Source organism: Lithobates pipiens, unplaced genomic scaffold (genome assembly GCF_037356315.1).
Source record: "Lithobates pipiens isolate NorthernLeopardFrog02 unplaced genomic scaffold, aLitPip1_a1.2 Scaffold_8, whole genome shotgun sequence".
NCBI classification, from domain to species: domain Eukaryota; kingdom Metazoa; phylum Chordata; class Amphibia; order Anura; family Ranidae; genus Lithobates; species Lithobates pipiens.
Window position 1 is genome coordinate 50616488 of NW_027507903.1, and position 12064 is coordinate 50628551.

Below are 12064 nucleotides of genomic sequence, written 5' to 3' on the forward strand. Positions count from 1 at the left end.
CAGCTATAACAGCTTCAACTCTCCTGAAAAGGCTGTCCACAAGGTTTAGGAGTGTGACTATGGGAATGTGTGACCATTCTTCCAGAAACGCATTTGTGAGGTCAGGCACTGATGTTGGGCAAGAAGGCCTGTCTCGCAGTCTCTGCTCTAATTATTCCCAAAGGTGTTCTGTTAAGTTGAGGTCAGGACTCTGTGCAGGACGAGTCAAGTTCCTCCACCCCAAACTCACTCATCCATGTCTTTATGGATCTTGCTTCGTGCACTGGCTCAAATCATTTGGTGGAGGAGTAATTATGGTGTGTGGGTTTTTTTTCAGGGGTTGGGCGTGGCCCCTTAGTTCCAGTGAAGGGAACTCTTAAGGCGTCACCATACCAAGACATTTTGTATGATTTCATGCTCCCAATTTTGTGGGAACAGTTTGGGGGTGGCCCCTTCCTGTTCCAACATGACCAGTGCACACAGCAAGGTCCATAAAGACATGGATGAGCGTGTTTGGAGTGGAAGAACTTGACTGGCCTGCACAGTCCTGACCTTAACCCGAAAGAACACCTTTGGCCAGGCCTTCTTGTCCAACATCAGTGCCTGACCTCACAAATGTGCTTCTGGAAGAATGGTCAAACATTCTCATAGACACATTCCTAAACCTTGTGGACAGCCTTCCTGGAAGAGTTGAAGTTCTTATAGCATCAATGGGTGGGCCAACTCAATATTGAACCCTATAGACTAAGACTGGAATGCCATTAAAGTTTATGTGCGTGTAAAGGCAGGCATCCCAACACTTTTGACAATATAGTGTATACTAGGTTACAAATATTTTAGGTAGCAGTTATGGCTTTTATAAAAACTGTGGTGTTAGGTTTAGCCTAACACCACCTTTTACCTGTTTTGTCCAAAAGAGGATCAACTTGCTTTATTAAGTTTTTTTACATGTCACTTGAATAGTACTTATAGATTGTAATTATATATGTAAAAGAGAAAGCAATTAGAGGAGCTTTAAAAAACTTATTATCCAGTAGTATGCTTGGTCTGTTGGATATAAATACTTCATCAAGACTTCAGCACAATGGTATAAACAATCCATGCCCATATAGTGCCGTTACTGAAATACCTTATAGCTTCCATGGTAGTGTGATATATGGGAATGTTTTTCGATGTTCACCCTAACAGCAAGAATAATGGGGATCTTGGAAATCTAAACAAATACATGGAGAACTTTACATAAGCATGCCCACAACCCATTCCCAATGGTGCAATAAAATTGCAGCTCAATCCTCATCCAACCTCAGGAAGGAGTGGCTGCTTCCCATTCTTCATATGACATCACTAAGCCATATACTGTGGATGACTATGGAAATAATTACCTTAAAATATGACATCTACTTAAAATTTCTTAATCCTAAAGCCCTATTGTAGACATAGCTCTGATGAAACGTAAACTAATGTGGATCAAGTTGAATGAAAAGTTAGTGAGCGTTCTGCATGATAAACAACCTTTTTTTCGAGAAAATATGGTCCCCTTGGCTTACATACCTACAGGTCCCAGATTCGTAAAACTGTTCATTTAAATGACTGACTGAGGAGTCAAGGACGGACTCATCCTTCTCTCTCCTTTCTTTCTCTCTTTTCTTCCACTTCCCGTTTTTCACGCTCTCCTTTGGTATCAGGTTTTCGTGTTTTTCTTGCTTTAAATTCAAGTTAAAATGTATTGGGGGGGACACACACTAGAACTAACCTGCGTTCTGGGTCTTCATCATTCGGTGTTAAAGAGGAAGTAAACTCTCCCACTGATGCTTCTTTTCATTTAGTCCATCATAATAAGTAATTATCAAACTATAGCCACTGTAATCCGGCCCAAATCGCATATTACTTACTCTTTAAAGAAACTTTAAAAAACTTGTTTCTAGGTGTTAGGCAGCGCCATCGTAAGTATTGTTTTCTGAGTCCAAAGTAGAGTTTATTTTTGCCCTTACATTGAGCACTTTCTGTATTGTTAACCAAGCCTCCTTCTCAATCCAAGGTTTCTATGGCAACCCTGCTTCCCTGTTCATAGCTACCTTGTTTTATTTCATAGTATTTACTTGTGCCGATAATCTAGTGTTTGCCTGGGTGAGTCTTATCAGCTTCAGCTGATAAGACTGCAGTAATGCTGTCCATTGCCCTGGTTTACACTGTATGTGATGTCACATGGTCACATGGGGGTGTAGGAGGAAGCTCTGAGTGATTATGCAGCCTCCTGGGATTTCAGTGGTGTGCCATAGGAAGTCCTGATAATAAATAGACAAATACACAGAGTGTGCCGTAAATCAGGGGAGATCTGGGCATGCTCAGTGACGTCATTCTAAAGAACAAAAAGGATTACAACAATACTAAGCAAGTAAGGAGATATCTACAAGCAATGTTCATTAGGGTTTTTTATGCTGATTTACATGGGACAAAGTTATGGGGGAGAGTTTACAACCACTTTAAGCTCTGTTTATTTGTTAACCTGACTCATTTGGAGAAAGCGAGGATTGTTCACAGCTCTACCTAACTATCCTCTACTGTGTCACTAAAACATTCAATAAAAAACCATTGAAACAGAAAATTGCTTAATCCTGAGAAGATGAAAGTACTGCTTATTTTTTTTTTATATTACAATATGACTATCAGATATGGGCTTGTGTATAAAAACAAAATGTCTCTCTTATTAGATAAGAATGATTGCGTTCTTAGCGTTCAGTGGGAAACCCATGGGATAGTCAGGGCAAAGGGCTCTGTGCTCTTCTCCATCCTTTTTCTCTTTCACGTTTCTATTGGAGTTTGCAAGGAGCAAAGTTCTTCCTATTGGGTGATTTTTGCAGGCTTTATACCCGGCCGATATTACCTGATAAATCACGCAGCTGCTTCTGCTCAGTCATCATCCTGAAATGAGTTTCCCATCCACCTCCTTTATATATTTCAGGTCCTGTCACAGTGCTGTTCAGTGTGGTTTAGTCATCCAGTCTAGTCTTAAATATGATCTGTTGGAGCTGTTTTAATGATTTGGTAGGTTTCTTTAAAGTTACACCTATGATCAAATTTGGTTACTTAATGTTTGTTAAAATACATTTTGGGCCACCACTAAATAAACACCATGGCCTATTTTTGACTGTTAAAACTTTGCATTTTTTATTTTATTATGTTATTACGGCTCTGTGTACTATTGATTGGTTTTTAAGTGTCTCATCATGTGGGACCAATGTGTGTCATGCAATATATTAAATAAGATAATTTGCAACAAAAAAATTATTTTATCATCTTTACTTTTAAGATTTTTTTTACTTATAACCTTAGCTATTTCTGTAAGATGCTTTATTTTGTATAATAAACAGTTCTTATTCATATGTATAAAGAAAAGTGCTAGTGCGCTACACCTCACTCGAAATAAAAAGGGGGTGGGTGTTAACAAATCTAAATAAACTAATTATATATAAGTGTAAAAAATTATATTGTTAAAACAAATCTACTAAAAAAGTGGAAGCAGCCAAGCAATAAATAGTAATCTCAGTACTACGTGGAAAATCAGTGTTAATAATAAATGCGGCGCTGCCAGCAAGCTATACTATAATAATTAAACAATAATAAATAAATGACCAGTGAAATAAGTGAATCCACCTCACACAGTGTTGCTATGTGCAATAACGCAATAGATACTAGAAATAGTGCGTGTAGAAAACCATCATGACATCATACATAAATGAAAATCAGAGAATATTGAACGTGACCATAAAAAATAAATAATTAAATAAATAGATAAATAAAAAATAAAAAGTGCACATAAATGTATTAAACAATATAACGTGCTGACTTATTTAAAAGTCCATAAAATATCTCCGTGAGTGTATAATCAAGTCCATGCAAGAAACGTGATTTCCAAATCAGTGATATTCCAGCAGAACAACTTCAGTGCCAAACTTCAGTGCCAAAAAACTGGTGCACCAAACCGTTTCCCCCAGCCTCTCACCTCAAAAGCTTAGTAAGCAGACTCAGAGTGAAGCCCAAAGGCTATTCCCTTCTCTTCCATCCAGCAGATAGTATAAAGCTGCACATTCCTTTCCCAGACTCTTCCGTTACCTCTCAGTACAATGTACGGCACGCAGAGTATGAAAATAAAGGACAGGGGGGGGACTCTCATGTGTAGTAATTCATAAGAAGAATTTAATGAAATAACTCTACACTTACATTTAGGCAAAGAACAGCGGGTAACATCGAAACATCCGAACTTCCGGACTCGGCCGCGACCGGAAGTAATACGTGTAGCACCACAGCTCCTTTCCCTGACGCGTTGCGTCACTCCCTCGTGACTTTCTCAAAGGGTTATGGGAGCTGTAGTGTTAAATGGAGCTTTTATGTGGTCAACGCCGTCGTCATGGTAACCATGACGGCGCCGCCACAAATACACAATGAATACAGGCTATCACATTCAATAGCAGTAGTGATGGTATAAATATACCATCCTAGGCATGTGGAAAATATAAATAAAGCATATAACTTGTACACACAGATGTTAATGTATATAAATAAATAAAAACATCTAATACACATATATACATAACGGGCGACATCTAGTGGTAAGTTACCAAATGACTTCATCTAATGCAATTTAGCCTTCAAAGTAATATGTAACTAAAAAATATTTATGCATCATTAAAAAGTTATTTTTTTAAAATATATATAAACAGGTATCTTTTTAATGTGAACTGCGAAAAAATGTTAAAATACATAAAAAAATTCATAAAAAACCTTAAAATAAAAAATGGAAGGAATAGTTGAAGCAAAATCTGAAAAAGGATAAAAACGGGGGGGCATGATATTTTCTAGTGTGTTCACCCCTTTACACTACCATCTATAATAACATTCATGTAGACCTATACAGTACCAGATTTAAAAATATATATAAAATATGTGAAAATATCTGAGATCTAAAAAATATATAATACGAATGCGGATTACCGCAGAGTTTAACACTCACATCAATAAAAAATTAAAAAAGTTGTTATGAAATTTAAAATTAAAAATTCGAGATGAAACAATTAAGATCAAATTCGACATTGTGGCCCAAAGGTGTCAAAGTGCGGAGTTCGTGTATCCAGCGTGATTCAGCCTGGCTAATTTTGATCACCTTGTTGTCACCCCTCCAATGTGGCTTATACTTCTGAATGCCACAAATAATTAATGATGAGGGATCTTTTTGATGAAATTTGGCGTAATGTCTGGACAAGCTATGTTTGTCGAAACCTTTTTTGATGTTCTGAACATGTTCCCTAAGTCTTTTCCATAGCTGTCTTTTTGTCCTTCCCACATACTGGATATGGCATGGACATTCTAAAACATAGATAACCCCTTCACTGTAACAGGTGATAAGATCATCAATTAAATATTCTTTTTTAGTTACTGTAGATATGAAAGACTTCTTTTTATTTTTTTCTTTTATATGTCTACATGCATAGCATCTCTTGCATGGAAAGAAGCCTTTTCCTTCAAAGAACGAAACCGGTTTTTTAGGAGGATCTAGGACATTTTTGGCCAAGCTGTCCCTCAAAGTGGGAGATCTCCTATATACAAACTTCGGTATTTCTGGTAGAATGTCTCGAAGATGACGATCCATTTTAATAATACCCCAATGTTTTTTTATAATCTTTTCTATCTGTTTATATTGTATATTATAATCCATAATGATGGATACCCTATCCTGTTTTTCTGAAGTAGTGGAATTATCTTGTATTAATTTATCCCTATCTAATAGTGCCACGCTTTTTATTTGTTCTTCAATGAAGTCAATGTGATACCCTTTCTGGACAAATCTCTCACCTATTCGTTTGGCTTGTTCAAAAAACATTGGCTCATTAGAGCAATTGCGTCTTAGTCTAATTATCTGTCCCCTGGGTATATTATCAAGCCATCTATGATGATGGCAACTATCCAGAGGTAGGTAACTATTTCTGTCCACTGTTTTAAAATGGGTAAAAGTGTTCAATATTATCCCTTCTTTTTCAATCACAAGATCTAAAAAGTTAATTTTATCTTCATTAATATCCCATACTAGTTTAATATTTTTCTCATTTGTATTAAGATTAAAACAGAAATCGTTAAGACTATCTCTATCGCCTGACCAGATAAGGATAATATCATCAATGTATCTTTTATACAATATAATTTCTTTAGGTAGATTCTTGTATAGCACTTCCTCTTCCCACTGTGCCATATACAGGTTCGCTACACTGGGTGCATATTTCGCTCCCATAGCGATACCACATATTTGTTTAAAGTAACAATTATCAAACCAAAAATAGTTCGATTCTAAACCAAAACGTAAACAGTCAGTAATAAACTTTCTTTGTTTACATTTAAGGCTACTTAAATTTCTTAGGCCCCATTTCGTAGCTTCTATTGCCTCCTCATGATTGATAATAGTATATAACGAGGTCACATCGGCAGTGACTAAGTAGATGGGGCCATTATCCAATCTGATATCCCTTAGTAGTTGAAGGAGATGTTTAGTATCTCTTAGAAATGATTTAGTCTCTTTTACAATGGGTTGCAGGAAAAAATCTATATATTCCCCTAATCTAGAACACACAGAGTTAATGCCATTCACTATAGGCCGACCAGGTGGTTTTGTCTCATTTTTGTGTATTTTGGGAATGGTATATATAACCGGCACCCTGCAAGTATTTGGCACTAAATATTTCGCTTCTTTTTTACTTAATAATCCTTTATCAAGGCCTTTCTGTATCAATTTGGATAATTCTTTCTTATAACGTAGGGTGGGGTTATTCAGTAGCTTTAGATAAGTGGTATCGTCTTTTAGCTGTCTATTTAGCTCATCATTATAGTCGTCTTTGGACTGTATCACAATGGCACCTCCTTTGTCAGCTTGCCTTATAACGATGTCTTTTCTAGTTTCCAGTTGTCTTATACCCTTTCGAATATCTACCGGATCATAAATCTTCTTCATTTTCAATTCTTGTATGTCATTTAAAACCATTCTTTTGAATACTTCAATGTGACCGTCATTTGTCACTGCTGGATTGAAGAGGGATTTATTTCGTAGATTTGTATATTGTATACCGTTCTGTTCTGGGAGTTTTATTCCTCTTCCGATTCCTGAATCGGTTAGCATGTATTTCTTAATATTCATGCTCCTTACAAATTTGTTGATATCCACATATGTATTAAACTTATTCCAATTTCTTTTCGGGGCGAATTTAAGCCCTTTATCTAATACTTTTATTTCCTCCTTTGTCAGAACGGCTCCACTTAAATTAATGATCCCCTCTCCTATCTTTCTCTTTTTCTTTTGTTTTTTGACTCCGGCTCTGCACCCTCTTCTCGTTTTTCGTTTTTTCTTCTGTCCTGTTTTTCTGGGGATCTTCTGGGCGTTCTGTTCATTTGGAGATCTTCTTTTTCCTTGTTTTTCTGATGGTCCTGTTTTCTGGGGCTCCTGTTGTCCCTGGCTATTGGAGAATATCTGTCTGGTCTCCAGGGGGTCACATTGTGATCGTAATAGCGAGGGGGATCCCACCGACGTTGGTCTAAAAAATGGTGTGGGGTCTTTTCATATTTCTGTCTCTCGGACTGGTGGTTATGACGTATCGGGGTTCTATCATCCTCATAGCGTCTTTCATCGTCGTATTTCCTTAATTGTTCATATCTATTGTGAACTGGTACTGCATAGTAGTCATTTGGAGGCAATCTTTCTCTTCGTCTTCCCTGTTGATGGTAGTGATTTTGAGGAGATCTCTCTCTTCTATCATACTGGGGTGTGTAACCTCTTATTTCTTCCCTTCTTCTTTGATCTGCATAATGATGTCCATTGAAATTCTCATCTCGGTATCTCCTTGGGGGAGATGGGGATCTTCTCATATGATAAGGGGGTCTCCATGTTCTTCCTTTATCTCTGTTGTTGTTGTCTTTCCTTTTCCAAAAAGGTTTTTTCCAATTTTTTCTATTCCCATTCCAAACATATTTTTTATTCGGTGTATCATATCTTATATGGGTGGATTGTGTAGGGACTATTTCCTCCATTTTTGTTGTTTTTATTTCATTTTTGACTGGGGAACTACTATTTGAGTTAATGACAGGTACTTCTGTTTTTTTCTGCCATTTGAATACCAAATCATCCTCAAAGTCCTTTATATCCCTTTGGTATTTCCTCTTCTTTCTTGTAGCTGTCTCATTGTCCTTTTGTTCCAGATCGTTATTGAGTTGTTTAGATAATGTACTAAACTCTGGGAGATCTTTAAATGGCTCAAGATTGGTTTTAATGTCTCCCACCATTTTATCTATTATCCTGATCTTTTTCTGTTTACGTTTTATTAAAAAATTTAACAACTCTAAGCCTTTATCGTTAAAAAAGTGGAACCATTCATCTGTGGACTCTTTGTCCGTTAGGCCATCATTCATGGGAACATCCCATCTCAGCCTTCTTGGGACTATCTTATCTTTAATATACTTTTCATGGGTCACAATGTCCCACCATGCATTAACCTTCTTTTCCATTAGGTGTCCCATTTTTCTGAATGAATTTTCAATTGACCCTACATTATTTACTTCTTGTTTGTCAAAAAATTCATCTACATTGATGGTTCTACTATTAAAAAAGTTAAATACTTCCATGGTGTGCTGCACTAGGCAAAGAGAAAATGTAGAAATGTATAAAGAAAAGTGCTAGTGCGCTACACCTCACTCGAAATAAAAAGGGGGTGGGTGTTAACAAATCTAAATAAACTAATTATATATAAGTGTAAAAAATTATATTGTTAAAACAAATCTACTAAAATATCTGAGATCTAAAAAATATATAATACGAATGCGGATTACCGCAGAGTTTAACACTCACATCAATAAAAAATTAAAAAAGTTGTTATGAAATTTAAAATTAAAAATTCGAGATGAAACAATTAAGATCAAATTCGACATTGTGGCCCAAAGGTGTCAAAGTGCGGAGTTCGTGTATCCAGCGTGATTCAGCCTGGCTAATTTTGATCACCTTGTTGTCACCCCTCCAATGTGGCTTATACTTCTGAATGCCACAAATAATTAATGATGAGGGATCTTTTTGATGAAATTTGGCGTAATGTCTGGACAAGCTATGTTTGTCGAAACCTTTTTTGATGTTCTGAACATGTTCCCTAAGTCTTTTCCATAGCTGTCTTTTTGTCCTTCCCACATACTGGATATGGCATGGACATTCTAAAACATAGATAACCCCTTCACTGTAACAGGTGATAAGATCATCAATTAAATATTCTTTTTTAGTTACTGTAGATATGAAAGACTTCTTTTTATTTTTTTCTTTTATATGTCTACATGCATAGCATCTCTTGCATGGAAAGAAGCCTTTTCCTTCAAAGAACGAAACCGGTTTTTTAGGAGGATCTAGGACATTTTTGGCCAAGCTGTCCCTCAAAGTGGGAGATCTCCTATATACAAACTTCGGTATTTCTGGTAGAATGTCTCGAAGATGACGATCCATTTTAATAATACCCCAATGTTTTTTTATAATCTTTTCTATCTGTTTATATTGTATATTATAATCCATAATGATGGATACCCTATCCTGTTTTTCTGAAGTAGTGGAATTATCTTGTATTAATTTATCCCTATCTAATAGTGCCACGCTTTTTATTTGTTCTTCAATGAAGTCAATGTGATACCCTTTCTGGACAAATCTCTCACCTATTCGTTTGGCTTGTTCAAAAAACATTGGCTCATTAGAGCAATTGCGTCTTAGTCTAATTATCTGTCCCCTGGGTATATTATCAAGCCATCTATGATGATGGCAACTATCCAGAGGTAGGTAACTATTTCTGTCCACTGTTTTAAAATGGGTAAAAGTGTTCAATATTATCCCTTCTTTTTCAATCACAAGATCTAAAAAGTTAATTTTATCTTCATTAATATCCCATACTAGTTTAATATTTTTCTCATTTGTATTAAGATTAAAACAGAAATCGTTAAGACTATCTCTATCGCCTGACCAGATAAGGATAATATCATCAATGTATCTTTTATACAATATAATTTCTTTAGGTAGATTCTTGTATAGCACTTCCTCTTCCCACTGTGCCATATACAGGTTCGCTACACTGGGTGCATATTTCGCTCCCATAGCGATACCACATATTTGTTTAAAGTAACAATTATCAAACCAAAAATAGTTCGATTCTAAACCAAAACGTAAACAGTCAGTAATAAACTTTCTTTGTTTACATTTAAGGCTACTTAAATTTCTTAGGCCCCATTTCGTAGCTTCTATTGCCTCCTCATGATTGATAATAGTATATAACGAGGTCACATCGGCAGTGACTAAGTAGATGGGGCCATTATCCAATCTGATATCCCTTAGTAGTTGAAGGAGATGTTTAGTATCTCTTAGAAACGATTTAGTCTCTTTTACAATGGGTTGCAGGAAAAAATCTATATATTCCCCTAATCTAGAACACACAGAGTTAATGCCATTCACTATAGGCCGACCAGGTGGTTTTGTCTCATTTTTGTGTATTTTGGGAATGGTATATATAACCGGCACCCTGCAAGTATTTGGCACTAAATATTTCGCTTCTTTTTTACTTAATAATCCTTTATCAAGGCCTTTCTGTATCAATTTGGATAATTCTTTCTTATAACGTAGGGTGGGGTTATTCAGTAGCTTTAGATAAGTGGTATCGTCTTTTAGCTGTCTATTTAGCTCATCATTATAGTCGTCTTTGGACTGTATCACAATGGCACCTCCTTTGTCAGCTTGCCTTATAACGATGTCTTTTCTAGTTTCCAGTTGTCTTATACCCTTTCGAATATCTACCGGATCATAAATCTTCTTCATTTTCAATTCTTGTATGTCATTTAAAACCATTCTTTTGAATACTTCAATGTGACCGTCATTTGTCACTGCTGGATTGAAGAGGGATTTATTTCGTAGATTTGTATATTGTATACCGTTCTGTTCTGGGAGTTTTATTCCTCTTCCGATTCCTGAATCGGTTAGCATGTATTTCTTAATATTCATGCTCCTTACAAATTTGTTGATATCCACATATGTATTAAACTTATTCCAATTTCTTTTCGGGGCGAATTTAAGCCCTTTATCTAATACTTTTATTTCCTCCTTTGTCAGAACGGCTCCACTTAAATTAATGATCCCCTCTCCTATCTTTCTCTTTTTCTTTTGTTTTTTGACTCCGGCTCTGCACCCTCTTCTCGTTTTTCGTTTTTTCTTCTGTCCTGTTTTTCTGGGGATCTTCTGGGCGTTCTGTTCATTTGGAGATCTTCTTTTTCCTTGTTTTTCTGATGGTCCTGTTTTCTGGGGCTCCTGTTGTCCCTGGCTATTGGAGAATATCTGTCTGGTCTCCAGGGGGTCACATTGTGATCGTAATAGCGAGGGGGATCCCACCGACGTTGGTCTAAAAAATGGTGTGGGGTCTTTTCATATTTCTGTCTCTCGGACTGGTGGTTATGACGTATCGGGGTTCTATCATCCTCATAGCGTCTTTCATCGTCGTATTTCCTTAATTGTTCATATCTATTGTGAACTGGTACTGCATAGTAGTCATTTGGAGGCAATCTTTCTCTTCGTCTTCCCTGTTGATGGTAGTGATTTTGAGGAGATCTCTCTCTTCTATCATACTGGGGTGTGTAACCTCTTATTTCTTCCCTTCTTCTTTGATCTGCATAATGATGTCCATTGAAATTCTCATCTCGGTATCTCCTTGGGGGAGATGGGGATCTTCTCATATGATAAGGGGGTCTCCATGTTCTTCCTTTATCTCTGTTGTTGTTGTCTTTCCTTTTCCAAAAAGGTTTTTTCCAATTTTTTCTATTCCCATTCCAAACATATTTTTTATTCGGTGTATCATATCTTATATGGGTGGATTGTGTAGGGACTATTTCCTCCATTTTTGTTGTTTTTATTTCATTTTTGACTGGGGAACTACTATTTGAGTTAATGACAGGTACTTCTGTTTTTTTCTGCCATTTGAATACCAAATCATCCTCAAAGTCCTTTATATCCCTTTGGTATTTCCTCTTCTTTCTTGTAGCTGTC

General features: G+C 36.5%; 1 protein-coding gene across 1 annotated transcript in view; it reads right to left on the reverse strand.

Moving 5' to 3' along the window:
* LOC143963529 (peptidyl-prolyl cis-trans isomerase FKBP8-like) overlaps positions 1 to 12064 on the reverse strand; it is an 89384-nt gene that overhangs the window by 49250 nt on the left and 28070 nt on the right. The gene's annotated exons all lie outside the window — the stretch shown is intronic.